This window comes from Falco punctatus (assembly GCF_963210335.1).
Source record: "Falco punctatus genome assembly, chromosome: 5".
NCBI classification, from domain to species: Eukaryota; Metazoa; Chordata; class Aves; order Falconiformes; family Falconidae; genus Falco; species Falco punctatus.
Genome location: NC_137584.1, coordinates 11487407 through 11515006, shown reverse-complemented (window position 1 = coordinate 11515006; position 27600 = coordinate 11487407).

The following is a 27600-nucleotide window of genomic DNA, read 5'->3' as shown; positions in this document are numbered from 1 at the left end:
TCTTTCTTTCCTTTCCACTTACGTTCATCTGAATTTTCCCTAACCACTGTTGCATATTGTAGTGATATTTCTGTAAAATTTTTGCCAAACATCCACTTGAACCTGTTGATGATTTTGGTAGGATAGCATGAGCTATAAATGGCACACAAGCACAAAAATGATCTAAGATCTTTATTGCTTTCAGCATTCATCGCTTGATGTCATTGAACTTTACACAAAACCTTCAATGTAATTTAGCTCTTAATTAAACACCAGAGAAGTCTTTGGGGAAGGTGATCCTTTACGCTCCTTGTGTTTTCTGATTCCAACAAAGTCCATTTTTGTTTAATTCTTTCCTTTCCCTAACTTGCCAGTAGACCATGCAGTCTAACGATTCCTCAATAACATTATGCTCACCTTGTGTGCATTGCTGTAGGCTGTTTTCATCTGTTGCAGCATTCTTGGAGATATTAAATGTAAGTTGTAGTGCTACTGCTAACCTCCTTCTGATACAAATTTGAGCATAGTATGTTCAGTTTTGGAGATTAAAAAAAAATAAATTAGGGCACATGACCCTAAGACCATGAAGCTTTTCAGATGAAAGCTATTTTGGATTATATTAAAAGAAAATATGTTTGGCTACTGAGCCTTTCAGAGAGCACATTCTCATAGCTTTCAGATTCTATTTGAAATCATAGACTTAGAAGTGTAATGAGTTCTTCATGGCATAGAAACTCATTTGCAATCATTACACTCAAGGGTCTTTGGTGATAGTAAATGCCATGAAAGTCATGATTAAATTGTCAATCTTCATAATGCTGTGGCTGTCTCCAATCGACACAATCTATAACTAATTGCAGTCAGATATTTTTGAGTATACATAAAATTCTTGGCATTGTACAGGATCAGAGAGACAAAAGAAGAAAGGGCTTAGCAGAGCTGGAGTGGGCTGTCAGGGCTCACGGAGCTTTTGGGAGCCATCCAAGTATGGGCAGCGTGTGGTAAAATGGCAAATTGGGGAGGAGGCACTGCAGCATGCTGCTGTGTTACAGCGTGCTGGCATGAACGAGTGATTGTAGGGAAGGAGAAACTGATGAAGGATCAAAGGGAGAGAGCAAGCAATTTCCCAGAGGTTAGTTAATCGAGAAAGTGTTTGCTGAATTTAACATCTGAATATTGGTATTTACCTAAACTAAATTAAAGGGTGGAACTTTCTGTAGTCAGCCCATCACAAACTCAAATGCCTTTCTATGCTATCATACATGGCTCCATGGCAAAAAAGTGTGATGTTGCAAGCAGAGTGATGGCTTCAGGTGGGAATAAGCAGAATTCATACTTTTAAGGCAATAATCTTTGATGATAAATGGTGTAGGTAAGTCTAGATTTAAAAACTCAGCCCCTAAACAGAATTTTTTTCTCAAAATTAGTGTTTCCAGTTTTGCAGGAGGCATCTTTCAATAGATTAAATAGAAACTAGATTTTACGTACAATGCTTTATTTTCCTTAAAAGTGCTGACTAAAAGTAGATCATCTCCATTTGCCTACTTTTCCCTGGCTGCATAATAGACTTTTGCCTGTGTATTTTCCTCTGTAGATCATTCCATGTAAGAAATAGTTGAAACTAAGACTCAAACCTATATTTTCATAAGAAGTAAAGCAAAAGGGGTCATCTTTTCATGCTTGTATTATTGGGCACTTCCTTTTGGCTCCTAAAATTGCTGAGAGGCAGCTGGAAAGGTGCCTAAGCCTCTACCACTGTGGAAACATTTAAACTTATTTCCTTACTGGCAAAAGTATTTTTTTCCCCAAAAAGATTCACAGGGGATCTTCAGTTTCATGTTGACTGCCTCTCTGTTTCTTTACCTGTCCCTCAGTTTCTTTTCTAGCTTTTTGGTTGTTTTTTTTTTTTTTTTTTTTTTTTTTGTCGGTTGAAGTTTTTGGTTTGTTTTTTTTTGGTTGGTTTTTTTTTTGTTTTGTTTTGTTTTGTTTTGTTTTGTTTTTTGAGAAAGGGGAGGATTCTTTCTTCTGATCTATCTCATACCTAATATTTGGTGTCTTTCACTCATTTTCCCAGGCCTAAGAAATGCAGCATTAAGACAGATGGATTTGAAGAATATTGAAGGTCAGTGAAGAGAACTGACTGGAGTTCTGGAGTGCCTCTTATTTGGAAAAGAAATTTAACACTCAAATGCTTTACTCCAGTTTCTTCTGCACCCAAGTCCCTTCTTGGGTGTCCAAGGAATGCTTGGCTCCTAGGAAGAGTTGTAAAAAATGAGGGTGCCAGCTCGTGCCTAGGGCAGTGAAGTGGCACTTGAAATTAGAGCCTTTGATCAAAGGATATGAAGGACCAGTCAAATGGGGAAAGCTCTGAAAGTGCAACAATCTGACACTGCTACTTTCCTTTTTCCTACGTCTTTTTCACCTTTTTACCTAAACATCTCCTCCCACCGCTCCAGCCCTGATTTCTTGTTTCTGTGACCCATGCAAACAAATCCATCTGACATACATAATGTAGCGCTTGATTCCTGGGTATATCACTATAAATGTATCTGAACCTCATGCTTTGCATGGTTCTGTATCTTTGCCATGCCAGAACAACGTACTGCACATTATGCATAGCGACAAGCACTGATATGTGTATGCTTTTATTTTTTTCTTTATTTTTTTCCCTGTGGAAATAGCAAAAGAGACACTCTAGAACAGTAAATCCCTGTGGCAATCCTGAGCCCTGAATACATTTCTTTTCCCTACAAACAGTGGTAGCAACATCCAAGCCACTAGAAATTGGACCTGAATATAAATATATTAAATGGACACAACACTTTTGTAATGTAATTTAGCTTCTGTAAGGAATGTTCCTTTTTTTTGCAAATTCCAAGAGAAGGAAGCCTGTGTATATGACAAAGGTCATTTATATTTGAGCATAAAGGAAGCACTTTTCTTGGTAAAAGGAACATAAAAATTAGCTGAGAGAGCATAAAAGTAAGAATGAAAAGGACACCATTTTCATATTTTAATCTCCCTTAGACAGTATCAGTTATTTCTTCAAAATTGACTGATAATTCCTATAAAAAAATAATTAGTATTCCACACTAAATTTCTCATGAGGATCAGCATTTCATTTTATATTAGTATTATTCCACAATGAAAGCCACAATATTGGAGTTTTTCTTTTACTTGTTTTGGGACAGACCTTATGGACATAGCTGCTCAGCCTTCTGAATTTGCAGCGTATGCAGCTCTAACCTTGGATGAAATGGCTTCAGAATACTGGTAGAGGTTAATCAATTGACTAATGAAGACAAAACTAAAATTTTCCACCCCACAGTTTCAAATACTATATCCACAAATTGGTTCTTCTTCCAGAAATAAATTATTGAGGAATCAACACAAGTGCCAAAAAAATGCATAAGAGACCCTCACACTCATACTTAGAAGTTCTACACTGCATTTTGCAGGCATTTTCCCTTTATTTACAGAAGCCAGTGGAAATGGGCCATGGACGTTCCTTATAGTGAGAGTGGAGATATCAAAAGTTTGCTGTTTTTTTAAAAAATTATTTTGTTTTTTTTTTGCATTGGTTTTCAACAAGAGGAACGCTGTCTAGATATATAATCTTGCCCTTTGCTTATCTGCTCAAAGTAGTTATTTCCCCCATCTTCAAATCCATGGAAGTTTCTGTTTCTCTTACTGTTAACTACATAGTTAAGTGAACTAGTGATACAGTTTGAGACAATGAGTATTGCCCTGGAGCTGGGACTTTCAAATTGGTGCTGATATTTGGCCACCAAACCACAGCACATCACAACTGGGACAGAGATGAAGCATTAACTAATCAGGATGGAGTAGAAAGAAAGATGTTCTCATGAACTGCATAAAAATCAAGTTAATAAGGGGAAACTCAGAAACCACTTAACCAGTCAAACATTCCTCAAACTGAAATTCAAGAGCAATAATAGTAATAATTCATACTGCAACTCTGGAAACTTGAACCTGATTGTTTTGGTTTCATTTGTTTTGTTTTCCCAGGCTTTAATTTCCTTTTGTTGTTTGCTTTTGGTTTCCCTCCCACATCAACTTTTTTTCCGTCACTTATTTCAGAAGAGACTTATTTTTGGTAACACCAATTTTCTTTTGATAGAAACCATTTCAGATAAGTCTGCTACAGTGTTAAACCATAAATCACTATTTCTAGGTATATAGGTTTGTATATGTATACAAACACATGTGTTGTGTTCGGGAACTCATTTGTTGTATCTTTTACTATATAAGGAATTAAAGAACAAATGCCTGCAAATAAAAGGCAGAAGAAAAAGAGAGGCAGAGGGCATAGACTTTTTTCCCTTCTGGATGTTCTGTACATTTACAATGTAGAAATAATAAAAATTGCCAAACTAATTTCACTGTCTAAAGGGCAGTCTAAAGGGTAGTTTGTATGAACCTGAACCTGTAACCAGTGGAGTTTCCTAGCTATTCTGCCTCACAATGAGAGCAGGATCCGCAGTTTGCCTACACCAGGCACTAAGAACCAGTTCTGCAATCCACTAAATTCACAATCCATGTGTCAGTAAGCTTTTCTTTGTGATGTACAGCAGCAGTAGATCTTAGATCAGGTTTTCTTCTATTCCAAAACTGGAGCCTAGCAAACCGAGCCTTAATTTTTGTTTTTGTACTACGGTCCTATATTAGGCTGGCAATGCATATCTAACCCAGCATCTCAAACTCCCTCTAAACCAGTTTTTATTTTTTTAATGCACTGGTGAAAGTCTAGACTAATTGTAGCAACAGTAGTGGAGTTACTCATATTATGTTGTGTAACTCTGCAGGCTGGTGGACTGAAGGCTGAGCAGGAAGAGCTGCTGCTCCCCAGAGACTGGAAGAAGTCTTCCTGTGGATGCTGAGGGCAATGGTGAAAAACAGAGTGGGGTGATGGCTAGACAGTGCCAACACACAGGCAGAAACAAGTCCAGCTTTCACTTGGCTTGGCAATGACACGTGACATTTCTATTAAAAACAGTTCTGTTATAAAATTGAGGCAATGATATGATATAATTCATAATCAGGTTGTGAAAAGCACAGGCAAACCATTTCCCAAGAACCTGGGGTGAGGATGACCTACTGGGGCCAGTGTGATCTGTAGCTGCAACCTGTAGCCTGGCTACAGAATTCTGAGTTATTTTTTTGGAAAAAAAGAGAAAATACCCCTTACTGAACATGTCAGTTGTGGCATGGATGTTGAATGGATCGTGCCTATTAGTGTCTCCTTTCTCAGGAGGTGAAATACGGGCTTCTGTGCAACGAGTGGCTCAGCAAGCCGTGGTAGCAGCAGAGCAGGAGTCCAGCCAACAGTGGATGGTCAACCTGGCTAATTCAAATGACAGTAAAAGGCCATGGATAGTGAGGAGAATTGGAAGCAAATATGATTTTCAGGAATACTAGAAAGCTCATCTAGAGATGATTGGTGGGGAACTGGTGAAGGGAAGCAACCAGCAGCAGCCGCTTTGAGCAGGAGTAGCAAACAATTTCTCAGGATAGGAGCCATGCAGTGAGGCTCTGCCCTCCCTGAAGCCTCAAAGTGGGGCAGGCCGCTGAGGTCCTCCAAAACTCAGCCTCTTCCCTTCCTTGGGGCAGCCAGTGAAGAGCGAGCTGTAAGAGAGTAAGCGAGGAGCCAACAGCTGCCCAGTCACACAGTGTCCAGAGGACTTGGCTTTGGAAAGCTACCAGGAATTTTGTTGAGTTTAATGGTAATTTGCTACTTGTGAATCATTACTGCTTTCTTTTTCCTCCCTTCTGTCCTCTGTAGACCCAATGAACTCTTGTTTAAATCCATCTGTTGAACTCACTCCCTGACTGAGCATCCAGATGATTTAATTTCCTAGGTCTTTGACTGGAAGATCAAATCAATGATTTTTAGTAAAGACTTTTTGAGAGATGAAGACTATCAAATGTGAGTAGGGAAGAGAAATAGAGCAGAAGTACAAGGATTTTAGATGTGAGTGGTGCTCAGACTGTGGGAGTAAGGCATCTTTGGAGGCTCTCCTCGCTGGGATCATGGTGGCCATGAATTGGTGTGGACTTGGGTAGATGTGTGCAAGATTAGGAGATTTCTGAGACAGAGACAGTACGGCTACATTTATTTCCTGAATGAGAAATGTTTGCTCTCTAGTGACTGATAACACTTTCTCTTGAATGTCTCTGACTGTTTTCAGTTATATTTCAGGCAGAAGGAGTGCTCATTCCTCCATGGGTGTGTGGGAACCACACCTATTCAAAATAGTTCTATGGCATACGGAATTGAGGTTTTCTACAGCCCAGAACTGGGCATATATTTTGTATAGCCTGTGATATTAAAAGAGGTTAAGATTAAGCACAAATGATAAAATATGCAAGACTGCAAAAATTTACAGCATAAATACGTTTATTGTGAATAAAATTTAATTCATGGTATGTCCACCATGAAGCCCATGAGCACTCTTACACAGTACACACTGATGGTCTCTGATATTTTTCTGCTTCATACCAGAAAAGTCCTTTTTTTCAGATGAAAAGAAGCAGATGGTCACTTATACTGGATTGGTGTGGTCCTAACTTGATCTAAACTTTAACAATCTCTCACTAAGACCACATAAATGTTGCTTATAGGAAGTGAAACCTGCAGTAATAAAAATGGCAAGTTAATGTGTTTTTCTGCTTAGGTCACAAGTAGAAGTTACTTCAATGATCTCATTGCAGTTCTGAGTGGACCTTTGATTCCATCAGAAACAATTTCAGTGTGACATGTTTTGCAAATTATGTGACGATGGCAACTGAGGCTGGAACAGCAAGCATTTAGCAAATGAGATGCTGTTTTGATGAAAATTTATGATGCAAGGCTCTTGTATAAAATACAATTCTTCCAAAGAAAGACAGAAAGAACTTCTAAATAAGTTAAGCTCGTTGCTTCTCCTTGTCACTTATAAATATGTTTAATTTAAATACAGGTGATAAATACCATATGCTGGATTAAATTAATGAAGATCATTTAGTTTAGATCAGTTTAGTTTCATTGACCAGTGAAGCTGAAATATACTAACTGACTAGGTGGGCATATATATGAATCGTTCATACAAAACCTGAAACCTTTGTAATAAATATAGGTGGAATACATTACCATTAGTACCATTCCTCATTAAAGACCCAGTCCTGTGCAATTTGAGTCTGTGGGACCATTGCCAATATTTTCAGTGGATCCAAGATTAAATCCTGTGAGGCAAGTGGCCAGTCAACTCTCCAGCCGACACCCCTGTGCATGGAGGTGAGGTGTATGGGGGGGGCTGGGTGAGACCTGTGCTCCTGACAGGGCTGCTGCTGGGCAAAGGCCTGCCTAGGACATGGCTTCCCAAGCTGAGCTTCTGCATCCCCTCCTTGTCCACTGTCTCCCAGCATCCTGTGTGCAATGAAGACACTGGCCCTGGAAGACAACACTTTGATTTTTTTTATTTTTATTTTAACAGTATAATAAATCCAAGACACTTTAATATGAAAAGCTAGCGTTGGGTGTCTCCTCCATATTGTGGCCAAGCCAAATTCAAACCTTGGCAACGGGTACATAGTACTTGTGGTCCTGTGAATTTTGTGGAAGAATGCATATATATACTCCCCTACTTACCCAGGACACAACTTAAACCCTTGCATATATTTTCTAGCCCAGCCCAACAGAGAAGATCAGGATAAGAATCAGATGGCTGTCAAAGCGTATATCATACTGAAACAGGTGTCTTCTGAAGTAGCCATCAGCCGTAAATGCCTCCATTGATCATATTAGATTCAGGACTACAACCAGAAAATGAGTTACTAAATTGTTACTCTGAGTTACATTTTTTACTTGGAACAGTTTCCTTCTTAGTGCAACACAACATTAGAGAAAAAAACAGGAAAGATCAAGGAGAAACCAGTAGGAACTTTATGTTTGTTATATTAGCTTGTTAGCTTGTGATCTCAGCTTGTGTTTAAATCTATGTCCTAGTTTGTGCCAATTACAATACATAATCTAGAGCTAAAGAGTTGCTATCTGAGGAGAGGCATGAAATCAGGGCTGAAGACAGCTTCCACATTTTGAGTAAAAGCATTAGAAGCTAAGGTGTAGCATGAAAATATATATGCATTAGATAGCTTGCATATAAATCTGTCTGAGGATTTATTTAGAGAATTAACTGTTTTCAAAAGAAGACATCTCAGATATTCAGCACCCATCTTGTCTTTATTAGGCTATCGGGATTCTGACTTACGCTAATGAATTATCAGTATACATTTGCTAGAATATTTATATGGTATTCTTAAGAATGTGAAATTTATTTTTTCTTTGTTTTGCAGGGCAAGCATGTATTTCATATAGTAACATTTATCACATTCATGTGACCATCTAGAAAGATGATCCTAATTAAATCAGAAGTAACTGGCTTATCTTTATTTTACCATCTGTAAGAAAAACTAGATTCAGAACTTTGTTAAACCTGCTGTTAATTCCTGAGTCTTTGAACACAAGCAAGTCAACTTGAATTTGATTCAGAGTAGCAGATGTCTATGGTGTACTTGCAGGTAAGATATACCAAAAGACCTTGTCCCTCGGTTGAGTTTCCTAAATACTGAATGCTTCACACTCAAATATATCACATAGCTGCAGGCCAGCCTGGAAGGAACCAAGCCATGTTTTACAGAGATAGGCAGGCATGGAAGGATTCTCCAAAAGGGTTGAGAAAGATTTAAAATATCATCTGTAAAATCTCTCTAGAAGTACGGAGCATCTGTCAGCAACCCCCAGTACTGAACTTACTGTCCCAGTATGCTCAACAGAAGGAAATTGACAGGTGGTTCTGAATTCTTTGAAATTTCCAATAACAAAATGTCATCTTTTTGAATTGAGATTCAACAAGCAGCTCTTCCTCCGGCTAAACCTAATTGTCTTGTTACGGTTGTTGATACATTTGTTTGTACCGAAGGAGGCTTTTGTTATGGCTGCAGAGGATATTCCTTTTCAACATAGTAACATTTCAAACAGCAAACTGTTACTGCATTTCCTTCCATATGGAGCGGAATTGCGGGGCCTGTGAAATAATTACAATGTATCCACCACCTAAGCCTGCAGTGTTCACAGCCTCTTCTGTATCCTGATTATGTCAATTCCCACAAAATCCAGCACCTCAATAGTTTGCAAAGTGCTCTGAGGCCAGAGAAACAGCAATGTAGGGATGCATGTCATATTCTGAACACATTTCTAAACTGGTATGACAGAATATAGATTCAAATAATATTTTTTTTTTTTTTTTCATACTGAGCACAGAAGGAATTTAAGCATGATCAAAAAAAGTCAGAGGTTTATTTATGTTTTCAGAAATCAAAAGACTGGTCAGCTTAAATATTGCAGCATGAAACCTATTATCAAAAATAGATGATTGAGAAGATTGGTTGATTTTGTGTGCTTTTATAGCAACTCCCAGACTCATGAATCGTTTCTCTTTACTCATGTTACTAGCACACAGCTTGCTAATCATTACATGCAAGCCTCAGAGGCCGATTACCACATTTCCATAGAAGTTAATGTCTTCTGCAGAAGACACACTGTTGAAGTCAGTTACTTAGAGTCTGTAGAAGCTGTATTTTCTTTTTGCAGATTTGGGGACAAAATCTGACACTACTAAACTAATCTGAACTGCAAAGAAATCTCATCACTGTTGAGCAAAGGATGAGAACATAGCATTACATTTTAGTCTATACACTATTGTATTACACTATAGTCACAAGATATCAATATAGATTTGAAAGAGCTTATTATGCCACTTCTGGAGTGGAACAGAAATTCTTAAATGAAACTTTATATATCAGAAAACACAAATTGAGAGAAACTAGAACTTTTGCTATACTGCATCTGTTTAGATGGCAAAACCAACAGTAGTTGCAATGGTTGTTGTCAGGCCCTAGACAGAATATCTGGTCACAAAATCCATCTGAAAACAGACACAGTATGTGAGACTGAAGGGCCAGGTAGGGGTTCTTTGGTTAATACAGTAGGATGATGTAATCATGGGGGGAAAACAAACAAACAAACAAAAAAACAAACAAAAAAAACCCCACCAAAAGGTGCCTCAAATCAGACAAAGCAGAACCTTGTCCTGAGCTGCATGTAGCCTTGTACAAGTCCCCCATCCACTGTGCAATCGGCTCATGAATGAAGTGACTCTATGTTGTGAATTTGGTTTCTTTTTGATAGGAAAAGAAAAAAAACCCCACCAGACCTGTATTTTTTTTTCCCCAAATTAAATTCCTGTTTTCTGAATACTTCTGCTGCTTCCCTGAATGATTGAATCACACTTTAGGTTTACAGGGAGATCAGAAAATCACAGAACTGTTGGCTGGAAGAGACCTCAGCAGTTCATTTTATCTACTTAGTGCTGCTGACAGCATCAGTTTTGCCTTTGCCATTCCTGACAGATGTTGGAAAAGTTCCTGAACAGTCCTGATGCTGAAAAGCCCATAGCATGTCTAGGTTTTTTATTACACTTTTATCTGCCCCCTTTTCCTGTTGCAGCTTAAGACCATTCCTTCTTAACCTATCTGTTAGCTACCAACAAGCATGTTTAAAGGAATTTAGGTTGTTTCTTATTAATATTCCTGGCATAAAAAAATAACCTATCAAATTTTCTCTACTGATTAAAACCCGGGTTGGGTTATGTATTAGGGCTTTCCACTTCTGAAGTATACTTCCCATGTCTCTTGCATTGGAATGAAGGCATTTCTGGGTAGCAGCTGATGCATTATCACAGCTTCTTTCTCTTTTGATCCTATTGTGTAAAACTTTGTCCCACTCCTTTTAAGCTTCTGTCCTGTTTATACTTGGAGGAACTTGTTCGCTCTCCCCTCAATCTTAACTTAAAACATTCCTCATTGCATTCGAAAGTTTGCAAAGGTAGTCTTCCTCATCTTCTTTTGGGGCAGTCCATCCTCACTCAGTAGTTCACAGAATATCGTTGCATGAATCAGGAAAGCAAAGCCCTGCTGCTGACATTGGCATGGCCATAGGTACCCTCAGGCTGTGTTTGTCCCTGTTTGAACCCTGATTTTTTTTCCTGAGAGGGCTGTTGAGACTAACCCTCGACACCGCCAGAACACTGTAGTCACTTGTGGTCTGCTTAGGCTCACTCTGGCCGAGGTGTTTGTCTTTGCATGAAGAGGAATGTGTACCAGGAGCCCATATGTACCTCTTTAGGCTGTCAATAACGTTTTGGATAGCAATAATCATAGCCAGGAGACAGATGGGTCTCTTCGTTGCCAGCAGGGGGAAGTCACCAACTACTTTTACATTTTCGTTTCCTCCTGAGAATGAGGGTAGTGAATCTCCCAGTATTTCAGGTTTGTGCCTTTTCATCCTGTCATTGGTGTTGCCTCTTCCTGTGCTACCCAAGCTGCATATTTATTTCTGGAAGAATTAAAAAGGAATAGCAGCTTTCCTCTGGATAAGAGAAGTAGTCATTAATAGGTAGTGTGACTGTAGCTTTGCCCAAACTTTTGCTCTTGTGGCTGACTTTTAGCTGTATTCTACCTTGAAATGGTGACTTTAAAGGTCTGCAGTATCTCCTTGCAAATGGACTCAACTCCCGTTTTTGTCTTCTGGTCTGGGGAAAGCAAGGATGAAGTGCTTGGTTCTTGTCCATTATCCACAGACCATGTACTGCTCCCATATTACAGAGCATTCCACTGGGAAAACGCAAACACCTCTGTGTGTTCATATATAATTTAAAATGTTCTTAATGAAACATTGTCAATTCAAAGTTTAAATATCAAAATAAAGATGCATAAAATAAGTGCTAGCCATTGTCAATTCAAAGTTTAAATATCAAAATAAAGATGCATAAAATAAGTGCTAGCTTATGTAAATGTATTTTTTTTTTCTTGTTGGCTTTTTCATGTCAAATATGTCTTGAGGGTATTTTTATACATGCAAAGAGTATTGATTTACTGCAAAACAGTACTACCCAGGAGATTAAGCTAGCTAAATAGAACCACAATGAACTGAAGATACTTATGTGAATAAACATGAAAAATTTGCTGTATATTTGCAATGGTCCATTGGTTTTTGATCACGAGCGTTCACATAGCTGTAAGGTTATTCATAAGAATATTATTTTTCGCACATAATTATAAATTGTCTGAAAATTTAACTAAGAAATATTTTTTACAGTTTGCATTTTTTAACATAAGCATTCTTACCTATTCACTTTAAAAGGAAAAGGGATACTACACGATTGACGTAATTAGTCACATTTCACTAGAAATCAATCACATGCAATTAAATCAGTTTTATGAGTCAAGAAACCTGAAAGCCGAAGTGAGTTTGCAGCAAGCATTGTTTGAAGGTTAAGCACAGAAAACATATGACAGAATTGATCTGCAGAAAGAAAAGAGTTGCTGACACAAAAATCAGAGCTGAATGTTTTGCCTGATGTTGTCATTAATAATTAAATTTCCCCTTTTGCAATGTTACATTTCTGCTGTTGAGAAGGGAGTTGAGATTAGTACTTTGAATGTCTTTTTCAATTTTTCATCTTTAGAATGTTTTTTCTGTATTGTTATAAGAACACTTACAAAATAAATACCCAGTTAAAAAAACCCAGTTTGTGACAATATGTTTCAAATCTTAATTGAACAAAAAAAACCAGGCAGTTGAGAGGAGAATATAACCTTTTGCTATGGTCCTGCTTACTTGAGAATACATGGCTCTAGTAAATCTACTTGATTGCTGTGGCAATATTTTCACAGCGGAAGAACAGAGTTTTGTTAAAAGAATATAGGTTCCAGAATAGTACAGAAAGGGTAAAAGGAAGTGCAGAAAACATTTTTTTCATTATAATCAGAGTTCTCTGTTGTCTTGGAGATCCAGATTCATGACAAAAGTTCATGCAGAAGTAGGTGGGGGTTCACCCTTTTCAGCTGTTTGCTTATGTGGAAAAAAAAGAGTTGCTATGCCATGCAGTACAGCTTCTCTGGGTCATTTATATAAACCACATGCTCGGTTATTCTCAAAAACTAAAGGCTGGCATGCAAAATATTAAAGCTCTGAAGGTAATCAGATAGGATACAGGGACTCTGCTATTACAGTGCTTATACAGCTAATGTTTCTAAATCCATCTCTCTGGAGCAAAGCTCTGAGGCATATACTTAACTGCACCTACACAAATAATCTAATTTAAGGCTGTGAAGCCCCTATATGTGCTTACAGAGAAGTACCTTTTAAAGTGTTTTCCTGTTGCAGAATAGTGGGTGATTCAGTTCAAGAATTAAAACTAGAGTTTTAGGACTGATGGTCTCCCCATGCTCAAGCTAAGCTATTGAGACACGTTGCACCCAGGTTCAACAATGACTTTTGCTGAAGCAATGGCCATGCCACAGTCTTCCAGTCCAGGCTCACCCAACACAAAATGTAAAGATGGTCCTTGTTCTTTCTGCACTGATCAGAATCATCTTCTTGGAAAACAGAGGCAAACACACCTATAGGACGTTGTATATTTCTGCTTGATATAGTCACAATCATATGAGTTGGTTGGGAATGGATTTTGCAACAAAACATAGAGGTGAGACCATTCTCAATGTTAAATATACCACAACCTTTAACTGTAACAATTTGTTTCAGAATTACCACAGTTTCTGATTCAGAGGAAACAAAGGACAAGCAGGTATTTCATTTTCCATGTGACTGCCACCTTCTAGGACAAACAGTGGTATGAGGCAGAGTAATCAATATTGGTCTTCAATCAATTTCACTTCAGTTTCATCTTTTGTTGTGGGCTGCCAAAATAAATGGCTAGTACAGCCAGTCTCAGATGTTAGTTTAAATGAATCACTCCTATTGTTTGCATAGCAGGTTCGTTTATCAGTGTAGTCTTGTTTCTTTGAAGCAGTGATGAATATAAATAATTTTTGAGGCAATACAAATGGATAATCTCCAATGTCAGTGTGGCGTGCTTCATACAGCTCACAAGGCCCTTGCTTTGCTTTCTGCCGGTGACTAAATCCATGTGTTTCAGATGGACTGCTATTTGCAATGATTTTTACAATTGGGAATAAATACCAGGAGCAAATATTTTTGGCATCACACAGCTGTGATTTAAACAAAGATTGTCATGATTTTCTTACATTCTTGTGGTTTTCATCCTTTGAGTTCAACATGATCTGAAGCTTCCTTGCCAAAAAAATGAAAAAAGAAAACAAAAAAGAAAAGGCAGGGTGGGGCAGGACATTGAAGGGAAGGGAGCCTAATTTTTTAAGCCTAAAAGCTAGATATGAAATATAAGATAAAATACAGCCTACTTTTCCACCAGAAATTACAATAACTACAAAGAGACATTTTATACTTCTTTAAAAGGGGGCTGAGAGTTGCTGAAGCCCTAGTGCAGAGGTGACTATAACTCCTCGTGCTAGCGAGAATGCAGCAACAATGTTGTGGCCAGCCCTGTGGCTCAGAGGAGCTGGGCAGAAAGCTACTGAAATTGCTGATGATTGCAGGCCTCTGGACATTTCACACGAGGCTTGTGTCCATATGGATGTTTGATCTTCTGCACATTTAGCATTTTGAGCTAATGTTGCATGGTGGGAGGTGCTGGGTGTCCCATGATGGGACTATGATAGTCTGGGTAGTGGTGAGGCATATGATGGTGCAGTGCTGATGCTGATGAAGATTTGCAGGGAGATTCATGGAAATCTTCAGTTGCATGGTGGCAACTGAGCAGGAAACTCAGAGGCAGAAGAGAAAACATCTGATGTTGTTCGTGGGAGGGAAAGGTGGAACTGGGCTCCCTTGGTATCACTGCTGGTGCCTGGAGCAGCAGATGAACGGTGGCACACCCTAAGGCTGCCTTCCACAAAAGGATAGGTCAGGCAGTCTGGTGATAAAAAGATCTATCTCCTCTTGCTGATCCTTTCCCAATCTACTTAAAGGCCTTGTAAGATTTGTGCTGAAAAAGTAATTTTCCAAAAACTCAATCATACAGCTGATGTACATCACAGAAAAAAAACGCTCAGGCATTTTCCCATGCTGGAGGCTAATGGCCTTAAAACTCTGCTTAAAATTCTTAGATGGTAATATCTATGAGTGCAATAAAACTTACTGATCCAAACTGCATTTTTCTGAGTAGAAACAGCTAGATCACTTCTAAATTCTTGTTATTAAATTTGACAGTATTACTGCCTTTCAAAATATTCAACACGTGACTTGTCCTTTAAAACAAAAGACTTGTATATATTTATAGAGTATTTTATGAAAAACAGAGTGAAATGTATGCTGTGCTCACTACACAGGCCCCATTGTCCCAGACCTGAAAGGAGAGAATGAGATGGAGGGATGTGGTTTATTTAGGCCACACATTCATTAATAGAGCTTGTCTGTGCATTGTGCAGCAGTAACCTTTGCATCTGGGATCATATTTCCTCACGGAGCTGTTTCTGATTGATAAATAGATGTCTTTCCCCCTTTCCCACATGGACCCTAATATCTTTCCTCACACAGGCATGATGGGAAACCCAGCTTGTTTTGGGAATATCTTCCACTTAATCCCCTTCTAGATTAATTTCACAAGGAAGTTGAGCCCTTTGTGGAAGATGAACCCATACGATATCCCTGAAACTTGCAGCCAGCCAGCAACTGGTTAGGTACCTCCTTGTCTCTTGAGCTTTGTTCTTGGTCGTATTTGGAGCAGAGACACCTCATACTGTGGTAGTACCTCAGTGACATGGGCAATAATCCTTTCCACTTTTCCCAGAAAGATGATTAAAGCAATCTCTGCAATAGGTCCCAAAACCACATTTCTGTGTCAAGCTGAGGGCTTAATAGCAAACCTGGGTGTGATAGGGTTTTAGGATGGTAAAAACCACCTTAGACCTTTCTCAAAGGCCAGAAGAAACCAAAGAGGTCCCATGTTTCCAATGGTTCAAGTTGCGCTTCATCCCCATTTCAAATCCAAAAAAGGGTGAGTGCTGAAAAGCATTTTTTTCCTATCTGTCTAGAAAGTCTGCTAAAGTTTAATCTTGTCTAATTTGTATTTATGTTTTTTGTCATGAATTTCTACTACTGAAATACCCTACACAAACCTCACCTTGCTTTGCTGTGCCGGGGAGCTTGCACAAAGTGGTTATTGACTGTGAACAGATTTGAGTTTTCTGTAGCAGAACATTCTGACGACTGGATTTTTTTCTTTTAGAGAAACACAGCATTTGCCTATTCCTTGCAATCAGATTTTAAACACGTAAGGCATGAGTAAGGAGCCACAGATTGTTCTCATAAAATTTGAATCAGCATAGGACATCATTTTAAACATATTGTCCTTACATCTACAGTTTGCTGTTTGCTGTAATTGTGAAGTCTGTACATGTATAAATTAAATACAGGAGAAAAAGGACATGTGTAGTCCCTAGTAAACTCATCTTCCAAGATGCAATTAAAATAAAGCAATGACATTTGTATTGGGGATGAAATGTTCATCTTTTTAACTTCTGTGCTGTGATTTCCATAAGCTGGTCAGTGGTGAAGGGCTCTCATTGGGAATGCTGATGAGGCCTCTGCTGTCAGACAACTTTCCTAGTAAGGTAAATCACACAGGGTTTGGTCAATCAAACCAAATTCAGGGGATGTTCTCCAGCTTAAGCTCCTTTTGCCAAAAGACACAAGCAAACCACAGGTTAAAGTTTATGTCCACCAATAATACATTGCCAATCCAACAAGAAATTAAATCAGGATGTACCTCTGACAAAAACTGTATTATTATTTTTAAATGACAGCTTTTCTTTAGAGCAGTCATCATTCTTGTCATCTGAGAACGCTTATCTGAAAGAGCTAGCAAATAGCCTCACTGTTTTTTCAGAGCTTTTTTTCTTTTTTAATTTAAATTTTATTTCTTAGATGTAGGACTAACCAGTCTGCTTTTAGTTTGTTATAAACAAGAAGGAAATGGCATGACTTCTGCAAATGTCCTGTCCTTTTAAGTATGTCCCAATGATTCTCTGATATTTTCTTGAAATTATTGCAAAGCATTATGCCAAATAGTTGTACTGTATGCTCTTTTTAAAACTTCACTGTTGGCTTACACATAAGTAAGAGTACGAGCAGATGATAAACATTATTCTTTATGAGAACATATCCATGTACAAGGTGTGGCATTGTGTAGAAATCAGTGTCTCAAGCTTGGTTCACACATAGCATATATATGGATCAATAGAGGTAGAGATGTGTGGAGATAGCTGCAGATGCATAAAGGGGTGTGAGCTAGACTTTTCTTTGGCTCCCTTCAGGTTAATTATTAGCTATCTTTCTCTCTGTCCTCCTACCTATCTAACATCTGATGGTTTTACAGTGGCCACGCAGGATCACACTACTTATGAATTTTCCATTAAAAAATGATGTCAATGTGAAGCTGATTTCTGAGCTGTTCAAAATCTCTCACCCTTCTGCCTTCCGAGAGTAAAATCTTCTCATTGTCTAGTTTTGAATTGTTCTAAAACTTGATTTTTGCTGGTAAGGGTTTATAAGAAAAGGTCTTTAGCTTAACAGGCATAATTTCTGTGTTTTGTGGTTTTGTCTATTTGAAAGAGCAAGGTTTCCCACACTGTCCTGACCTATGAAAGCATCTTACCTTCTCCAGGAGCTGGTATCCTCTGTCCAGCTCAGACTGTTCCATCCCTAGCTTCAGCATGGCTTCTGACCAGCATCACCCCAAAGCAGAGCAATTGCTAAGGATGCATATATGGAAAACATTGCAACTGGGTCTTGTGAATTTCCTCTGAAAACTGCGATTCATCTCTTAAATGTGTGCCAGAGGATCATGGGGAGCCAGGGAATGGATTTAGGGTTCCTGTGCCTGCAGTGTTCTGGATCCTTACGAAAGTGGACAGAGACACAAGATACAGACTGGAATGTGACCTTAATGCACTTGAATTATTAGTAACATGCCACTAATTAACAACCTACGTAGTATTAATACAGTATAATTAATGCCAGGACATTGATTTTCACATCAGATTCACTATGCTTACAAAGAAGCAAAAAAAATAATTCTTTAGCATGCTAGAGGGAAAAACAATCTTCTAATATATTAATGCTATTTGTTATCCAGTCCTAATGAAAAGGGAAATTCTACTTTGATACTCAAAAATATTTGATAAAAAGAAGCTTTAATTAAATCTGAGAATGTTAAACCAAATGAGAAATGGAATAGTCTGAAGACACAGCAGTTCAGAAGATGAATTCTTAAGCAGGACAAAACAGTACTTAAGCATGTACAGAGCTGAGATTTGGTTCGTTATGTTTCCTACTGTGGCTGTCTTTAGAATTCTGAAGAATTATGGGTTGTTTTAATAATTTAAGCCAGAAATAGCTGTCTGGGTACTCAGTTTAAATCATGCATGATAAAATACAAAATATTTTGGTGCCTCCTTTACAGTTTTCACTGTACAAGCTACTGAGTGTCTTTTTGAAATTGGTATATTCAAGGAGAAATTTTGTGCAATAATATGGATACCTTCAGAAGAAGTCAGAAGATGACACATGAATATGAAAATTCAGCATTTGTAGTACCTCTTTCTGGGACCCAGTACTAAGATGTCGGTGGGATCCAAAATGGGACAAAGATCTAAATAACTGTGCATGCATATCCTCTTTTTGATCATCGGCTAGTAGGACCAATCTTGCAGTGTGGTTCAGCTACAATTAATTGCATAGCTATGTGGTAGCAGGGAGGACACAGCAGGGAAAAGAAGCAAATAATTAATACTTTGTCAGCCGTCTGTTTGAAAAATGAGCTTTTTCTCTGCTTCTGTGGGTTTCACCCCTGAGAAAGGCGATGGTCTTGTGAATGGATCTATGCATGTGGTACATAGTGTAAACCTATGTCCAAGTAGTTAAAAGAAACAAATCTGCAACTTTCCCTTGAAACAGAATTTCAGTTTTATGTGTCATCTGTACTACTTGCTTAAGTGTCAAAAAGATCTTATTGCTTCCTTTCCTAGAATAGTTGTCAAGAGTAGACCACTTGGTCAAAGCTACAGATACACGGCTTCTCTTCCCACAGGGCTCAAATGTGAAAGCAGACGCTGCTCCTTGATAAAAGGAATCTGAGCTTCAGACCTTTTCAGATGCGTGAAAGTGTCTCTTGGCTTTACAAACTATGATCTAAACAGAAATCAGGAAACAAAGATTAAATAGAAGAAGATCTGAAAGTACAATCTAATATTCATGTTGCATAATTGTGGTATAACTGTGATTTCCTTTGAAATTATATGATACAATTGCCAGCTATGTAAACACAGATTCAATTCATATTGTTCACTGTCAATCCTGCATCAAACAGACATGCCAAAACTACCACAAATTTGAAACTTGGAACACATGAACACTGCAATCATTAATTCTCTGCAGAAGACAAAATATTCAATGCAAGGAGGAAGTGTGGATCTCTCAAAAAATCTACAGGAATTTGGCAAAGACATGACAAAATATTTTCCTTGTTATCAGACACTAAAAGTGCACAACTTTTCCATACATTTTTCATCTGTATTAATTATGTCTATTATTGGTCAGAGTACTTATTTGTTTTAACAATTACTAAATACAGAGCTGGAGATAATATCTACCAAAATACCTTTTTTTTACATAGCTTGTGGTTTCCTGTCATGACTTGGAACTCAGTTTAGCCTGGGAGGACCCTTCCAGTCCATATAAATTGGACTGGAATTGGGCTACACTAGCCACTGATTGTACAGAAGCAAGGAAACCTTTTGGAGTGAATAGATAAACACTCAAGTATTAATTAACTATTCATGACGACAATATACAGTCATCTGCAGATCAGCACACAATTTAGGTTTTACTGTGAGTAGGCAATCACAAGGAAATTGTTCTGTATCATTTTAATGTGACCTAAATTAAATCCAGTGTATAAAGCTCACAAAAGTTTGTAAACTGAAGTCCCATGCAATTCCTGTATCATAGGCTTATCTATTGGCGTGTCACCTTTCTTTTTTTGTTCTTTTTCATTTCTGGCAAAGAAGGCAGTTTAACTGTGGTGTCCTACGTTTTGGGTGAGTTTGCTAATCACAGAGCTTGTACTGACACAACTGTGCCTCCTGCCAGAGTCAGCTCTGAGCCTCCACAACGCAGCAGGGTCAGTGGACACAGCCCGCAGCTACAGGATGTCAACACTCTGCTTGTGTTGCTGAGCTTACGAAGATCATGACCTCCAACGTTTTTGGTCTAAGGTGGCTAATTCTCTCCTTGTGAGCTGTGGAAAGTACTTGAATCACAGGGACCAGAGAGGCTGCATATTGCAGTGCCCAGACACAGATTCTGGGTGCAAGGAAAAAACACCAGGTGAGACAGAAGGCTGTGGAAGGGCTGGCTGTGGCTGCCACTGCTGCTGGAAGTGGTGGCTGAGGACACAGGGGGCAAACTATGGCCAAACAGAAGGAATTCCCAGCAAAAGCCATCTCATGAGGATTTCCTTCCCATCTTCCAAGGAGCGGTAAACCCGATTCACTGGATCTCTCCAGCTCCAGCCAGTCCCTTTCTCTGCTATTTCCCTTCTTGTGGCTGAAAATTTTCCCATCCATCTTGAACCAACAAAGTTCAATTTTGTTTATACTGCTGGGAAGGCTTGAGTTGGTTATGAAAAGTCCATATTTTTTTTCCCCACCAAAAAAAATACAATTTCAATGAAGCAGAATCACTTGGCTTTTTTCTTCATCTAAAAATCTGTCATAAAATTGAAGTGTCTTAAGAAAACTTTTTAAAAGCTTTGGAAAAATTTAAAATTATTCTGTTATGCTTTTTTTTTTTTTTTTTTTTTTTTTTTAGGAAATAAGAACTTCTCTTTGGCTTGCCTGAAGCTGTTCAATTGTCTCTGCAGAGCACAGTCTATCTGACACTGTGTTACATAAACTGCAGACCTTGGAGGGAAGAGGCACAAAAAGGGAATACATATTTCTCTGCAATAGTTTTCAGCACATGTTTGCAGTTCTCTGAGTCTTACCTTCTTTTTATTCTTGCTTCCCTGCAAAAGCCTTTTTGAGAGGTGGGGCATTTGTCAAAGAACAGGAGAGGCAATACCCAGACGCAGATATATCACAGCCAGTTGATACAAATTGTTTGTAAATTAAGTAGTTACACAGTGAAGTAATAACCTTTTCAAATGGCTGATAATAACACTTACTAATTCTTGAAACAGCCCTGCTGGCTGAAGAGGAGTAAATCAAACTGAAAAAGAGAAGATGACCAGCATGACAAATAGCGTTCTGTCGATCAGATTCATTTCCTCAGGAAAATAATTCCATTAATGCAAATGGTGGTATAATTTAATACTGAAAACTTCCAGAAGGGTAAAAAGCAAATAAAGGACAAACTGTACCAGGAAAATATGACCAGCTGATTTGACAGCATTACAGAAATAGTCAGATTAAGAAAACATTCCATTTGAGGGACCATTACTTAGAAGTGATCTGATTCATAGTTTGTTTTGTTTTTCTTTCATAGCATTTAGGTCAAAAGGGATCTCTGAAAAATCCAGGCCATTCTCATGTTTGCAAAGAGGCTTTACATTTCACCCAAAAGCTTACGTGTAAAACCCCTTGTTTTTTTGGTTTTTGTTTTTTGTTTTTTTGTTTTTTGTTTTTTTTTTTTCCCCTTCCCTGTCTTTGGCTGATGCATATTCAGGATTACATTCAACCTTGAGCTGAAGAACCAAGGGAGGATTATTCCATCACTCCCCCTCAAAAGTTCACCTCAATGGTCATTTTCAATGCCAATATGGAGAAAGAAATAACTTCACCGATTTTTTGACTTTCACTTTCACTGCTGACATAATTATATTTTTAGTTAAGGCACTTACTAAAGCATTTAATGCTGGAATAATTTTTTTAGAAATGGTTTAGGGAATCGACATCAGAGTTATTGATAAACTCTGAGATTTTGATGTTTGTTAGGAAAGGCTTGTCTCTGCCTTCCAAGCATTTTTTTTTTTTTCTTTCCAGACAAATCTCAAATATTGTGCAACTTCTCCTTGTATTTTCACATGTTGTTCTGAATCTTAATCTCAGGCTATATTTCAGCAGGTTTCACAAGCCATTTGCAAAGTGCAAGTCCAAGGCAATACCTTTGCTCTATGCTCTATTTGGAGAAGAATTTATGAAAAAGGGGAGGAGGGAAAGAGATGGAATGTGAGATGCTATGCCCAAATTGGTAGGCAGTCTCCTGTCATCTGAGAGATGAACAATCCTTGTTCTACTCTATTCAGATGAGAGACTTGGGCTTGGGCATCTTGTAGTTCACACTTGCCTGCTCGAACAATTGGCTTTTATAAAGCAGCTGCCTTTTGGAACTGTTTCAATTTCCAAACATGATTAAGTAAGCACTGATGTCGAGACCTGACCTTAGTTCTCCCACATGGCAAAGAAGTGCACCAGCTGAAGTGCACCGCCTGTCAGCACCTTGTTCCTTCTCTTTTACAGCAAAAACTAATCTTAGAGTACGGAGGTATCATCACACACAAATTATTTCACCTTAGTGAGATATCCCCATCCCCATGCCAGAATGTGGTGTTGGAGCTGTAAGTTAAAATGTCGTCGTTTAAATTACAGTGGAGATGAGATAGACTCATAAATTTCACTTCATACCTAAGATAAATGAACAAGGCAGCCCTGCAATGACCTGGCAGCTAAATAGGAAGGGGAAGCTCTTATCCTACTACAGAAAATGGAATTTTATGAAACTTGAAAAGTTTTATAAGATAGTGGAATTGCTTGCCATACCATTGTTTCCCTACTTAATTACATTTTCCTGAAAATTCTTTAATTCATGTAAAATGCCTGGCAAACATTATATGTAAACACAATTTAACTCAATTTCTCACTTTTTAATGAAATCATAGTCTTGGAAATAGCTTGGCTCATGTGAAACTGTGAACTACAAGCACCTGATTAAAGTTTAGATTGAATAGGAGTTAGTAATGGATTAATTCTTTGTAGCAGGAAGTATTTTTCTTATTGCTTATTGACAGAACTGCCAGGCTCTATACTTAACATTATGAATTATTCTTTCTTCCCACCCCTCCCCCAGCTGCAGTCTGAACCCAGCTGTTGGCTTCAAATACTGTCACACTGTTCAGGAAGAAAAAATAAGGTAATTTTGGTTTGGAACATTATTGCCAAAGCCAATCCCACTAGCAGTCCAACCTTCGTTCTAAAAGAGATGTTCTAGCTTGTGTCAGAGTTTCCATGTTTTCACACATTGTGACAGATGGTGTAAAGGTTTTGTTTGTGCCGTATGTTCCACTTTACTAGAGATGTGTTGCTGAGCAAGGTGGAAGGTGGCCTTATCCCATCTGTCATGTTCTCAGTCAGGTGAAACATCTGGCAGGAGGGGAGGTGGCACCTTCCAGAGAGGCAGCTCAGCGTTCACACGAGGAGAGAAGCCACGGGCCCAAGTAGGGAGGTGGCCCCACGTGTGCTGGGGCTGGGAGGCTCCTGGGGCATGGGCAGGCTGCGGGAGGTGCTGTGGAAAAATCACCTCGCAGCTTAGGCGGGACAGCGTGGACTGACACAACTCGGGAAGGCACTGAAAGTTGCTGGGCTGAGGACTGAAAGTCTGCGCTGAAGGGCTGAATGGTGGAGTACACGCACAGAGGGGAGACTGTTTTTCTAACCTTCTTGCTGGTGCAGAGGAGCTGAGTTTTCTCTGTTTCAAAAGTTACGAGTTAGAGGGTGGTAGGGCTTTGAAGTAAATTTGGTACATTGGTCATCACGAAGAAAAAGTGTGGAGGGTCAGCCTTAAAGCAACCAGACATGTACATAGTCTGCATTTCTTGTAACCTGCAGTGCATTAAAAGATTTTTTTTTTTTAATAATTTTGTCAGATAGTCCTCACTGAATATGACCTGAAGTAGGAGGAAGCAGCATCAGAGAAAGTTTTCTGAGAAAAAGTTCCCATTGTACTTCAACAAGCCTAACTAGTTCTAGTACTTAATAAAATGTTTAGTTTGCAAATAACCAGAAGGCAGTAAGTCTGAATAAGTAAGTAACTGAAGACTTACTGCTTGTGTTAGACTTATAGGCAGATTAGGTGATGGCAATGGTCCTCCTTCAGCTACTGATATCATGGAGCTTTACAGCTATATGAGGTGTGAACTTGTGTGAAACCTCCATTTAAAACAAGCAGAACATAAAAGAAAGGAAATGGCCTGGAAGTGTTGGGTTTTTTTCTCTTTGCTTTTCCTACAATTCTTTTCCTATTTGTATTTAATGACAGAAGGTAGTAAGCACCTGAACAACTTTGATCTAACTTTGAAGTTAGCCCTTTATTGAGCAGGGCTAGGTAAGGAGACCTGCAGAGTTTCTGTCCAACCTAAACTGTTTTCTGATCCTATAACTCACATTGCCCTCTCACAGAGTGAATTTACCTTTTCCTACCTAAATTTCATAGAATAAAAATAAAAATAAAAGCGCCATAGTTTACTCAAAATAAGAATGCATCTTTTCAAGGCTGTAGAGTGCTGAGTTGTTTCAAACAGTAATGAAGATAATTTTCCAGTATTACAGTTCCAGTTAATGTCTGTTACCTAAAAAAATCAAAGATGAAAGAAATCTTAAAATTCTTTAGGTTGGTAATGTATTTATTTCAATGCATTGTTCTTTTATTAGCATAAATTCACCAAACAACAAAAATGTATATTCTCATATTACCATTGCTCAGAATCCAGCTGCACATCATGCTGTTGTGTGTTAATTATAGAAAGAAATCCATGAGATTACCCTATCAAAACGGTTTCAACAAAACAGCTAGAAGCTTTTATGTTATTCTGTGTCAAGTATTATTTCCAGCATTTGGGAATTAAGGTGCATCATATGTGTTATATCTCTCATATACCATAGAAGTTTCTTCTGCTGATTCATTTTCTCTACTTAGATTGCCAAATCTGTCAGCTTTGTTGATTGACAAAAGTCTAGATTTTACTATGCACCAATAGAAAATATTTAATGTAAAACACTGAAGAAAAGTCTTTCATTTTCAGTAAGTGCCAGTTTTTCACTATATATCAAAAAATACACTACAAAGTGTGAAGGATAATAACCCAGTCAGTATGTGCCATCGCACCATTTGCTTCATCTATGACACATGCCAGACTCTTCTTTCACTTTTTTTCTGCATTCACTCCATCTTCGCCATAAAGAATTTGTAAAACTTGATGAAAAATACTCCAGATTTCTCTGTGTGTATTGTAAGTCTTTTGCCTAAATTTTCAAAGATTTTTGTTCAGAGATTATCTCTAAACTCTCCTTCAATCTTTCCTCTGCATCTGTATTCATATTCACACTCCCCATTTCATACTATAACAAAATGCACACTAGGGTTACATTCAGCAGCAACGGTAGTAACATCCATGTTCAAGGTGATTTCCCTAAGGTTTCCATTCCAAACTGAATTTTTGACTTTCTTTACCATTTAATAGAAGTTCTTTGAGTGTTAAATGTATTCTTCTGGAATGTGTCCAGGAGAAAACAGTCATTGGTTTCTTTGAAAAACAGATCCAAGTATGTTCTAACAAGCTAAGTTTAAAAGGAAACATTAATTACAGCTGCTTGTAACTTGTATTTGCCACATCCTACCTACAAAGTAACTTACTACACTTCAAATGAAGTCTGTCTGAAAGATTACAACAAGGTAATTAAAAGTGAGATTAAATGGATAACATTGAAGTGAACATTCAAGGCCAAATTAGGCACGGTTGAAAGGCACCAGTTTCATAAAGGTCGCTGAGGTTCCAGTAATGAGGTTTAAAAAAACTGCTGAGATTAATAAAATTTGCCAGACCTCCAGCTAGACTGCTGCTTTCCACACTGCCTACAAAACACCCACATGTTACTGGACAGCAACACCCCAGAATAATCCTACATGTGTCTCTGGGTGGCAGCTTGGACCTCACAGATCTCCCTTGTTTCAGCTGTTTCAGCACTCCTACTGAAGACCTTAGCTGATCCAGAAGAAAATGCAAATTTTCTAACCTAAGCATATGACATTTTCAGCACTGTAATGATCCCCATTTTGTTCCCCTACAAGAAACTACCTCTTCCAGTTCACGGCAGGGCTGGTCTGGGACACTCATCTTTCACGGCCCTGTATCAGGATGGGTACCAGAAGCAAAACATGACATTTCTGCTCCTGGCATACTGGAGCCTATGCTCTGCCCTTGCTCAGCACCCAGGGCTCCCCATCCCAGCTGCGCCACAGGTGGACTCCCCCGCTGGTCCAATTCAGTGAACAGTTTCTATCTTTTAGGATATAAAAAAAATATGCTGTGATATACACCTGCAGCTGTAAAATTACTTTACAATGTGGTAAACACTTTTTCACATTAATAATTTTCTTTGATATCCATAATGAATTTTTTTCCATTAACTGTGTGATGTCCCTAAAGACATTTTGTTAGTATGGAAGCTCTTTACATATTTTTAACAAGAACACATAGTGTTTCCCTCAAATTGTTTTGTACCGTCAATAGTATGTGGAACTGCAGGCTCCTATGCCCTTTCCTTCTTTATGCTAAGTATACGGCCAAGTAAGTGAAACTGCAATCAAAAAGTCTAGAAGTAATTGCACATATTGCTCTTTGTGATGCTTTGATCAAACATCAGATCAATGAGCTAGCATTTCAACAATTAGATTACAGTTTCTAGAAATAAGAAATTGAAATGGAAACAACTAAAAAAAACCTAGCTGAAGACAAAAATCAACAATAACTTTACTGCCTGAACATTTATATATCTGAACAAATATTAACCGCTGCAAATGCTCAGTATCTTGTAGAATAAATAACACTATCATTGTCACTGTCATGGTGTAAATTGTCTCTTTGAGGGCTGTTATTCAGGTAGATAGATGAACTCTGGAATTCAACTAATGAATCCGAGACTACAATATTAAATAATATCTTTTATCACTTTCACTGTACCTTTCATGACATACATGGCTCCTGTTCCCATCAGTAACCCTAATAAACAGAAGAGGAACTAAGAGAAAAGTGATCTGCCTGAAATCACACAGGCATATTTTAAAAACTGGAAAGCAAAGCTTTGGGTCCACAACAGTTAAACAGACAGAAAAATTGCATATCATCACAATCCAGTAACAATTCAATTATTGTTATAAGCATATGGTGACCCAAAGCAGAAAGGCAGTGCAGAAAGACTAATTTAGCAGACTAAATGTGAAATGTGTTTGAAGAAAATGTTTAAATTGTATTCACATTTTCTTGAATTTCAAACAAAAAAAAGCAGTGGTAGATCATTTTTCTTTCATAAAGGTTTTTCCTAGTAGAAGTAGAATGTATATGAGGTGAAGTCAAATTCTTCACATTTATATTCCTCAAGACAAAACCACTGTGAAAAAAAAAATAAATATTGAAAGTTTCTCCTATCCTGCATGGTAGAAGTCATTTATTGCTGGGTCACATAAGAAGACCACCAATTCAAGGTGAACTACTTCAAAATAAAACCAAGTTCTTTTAAAATCTCCATTTACTCAACAGTTGAGTAAATTAGTATATATGTGTCATAATG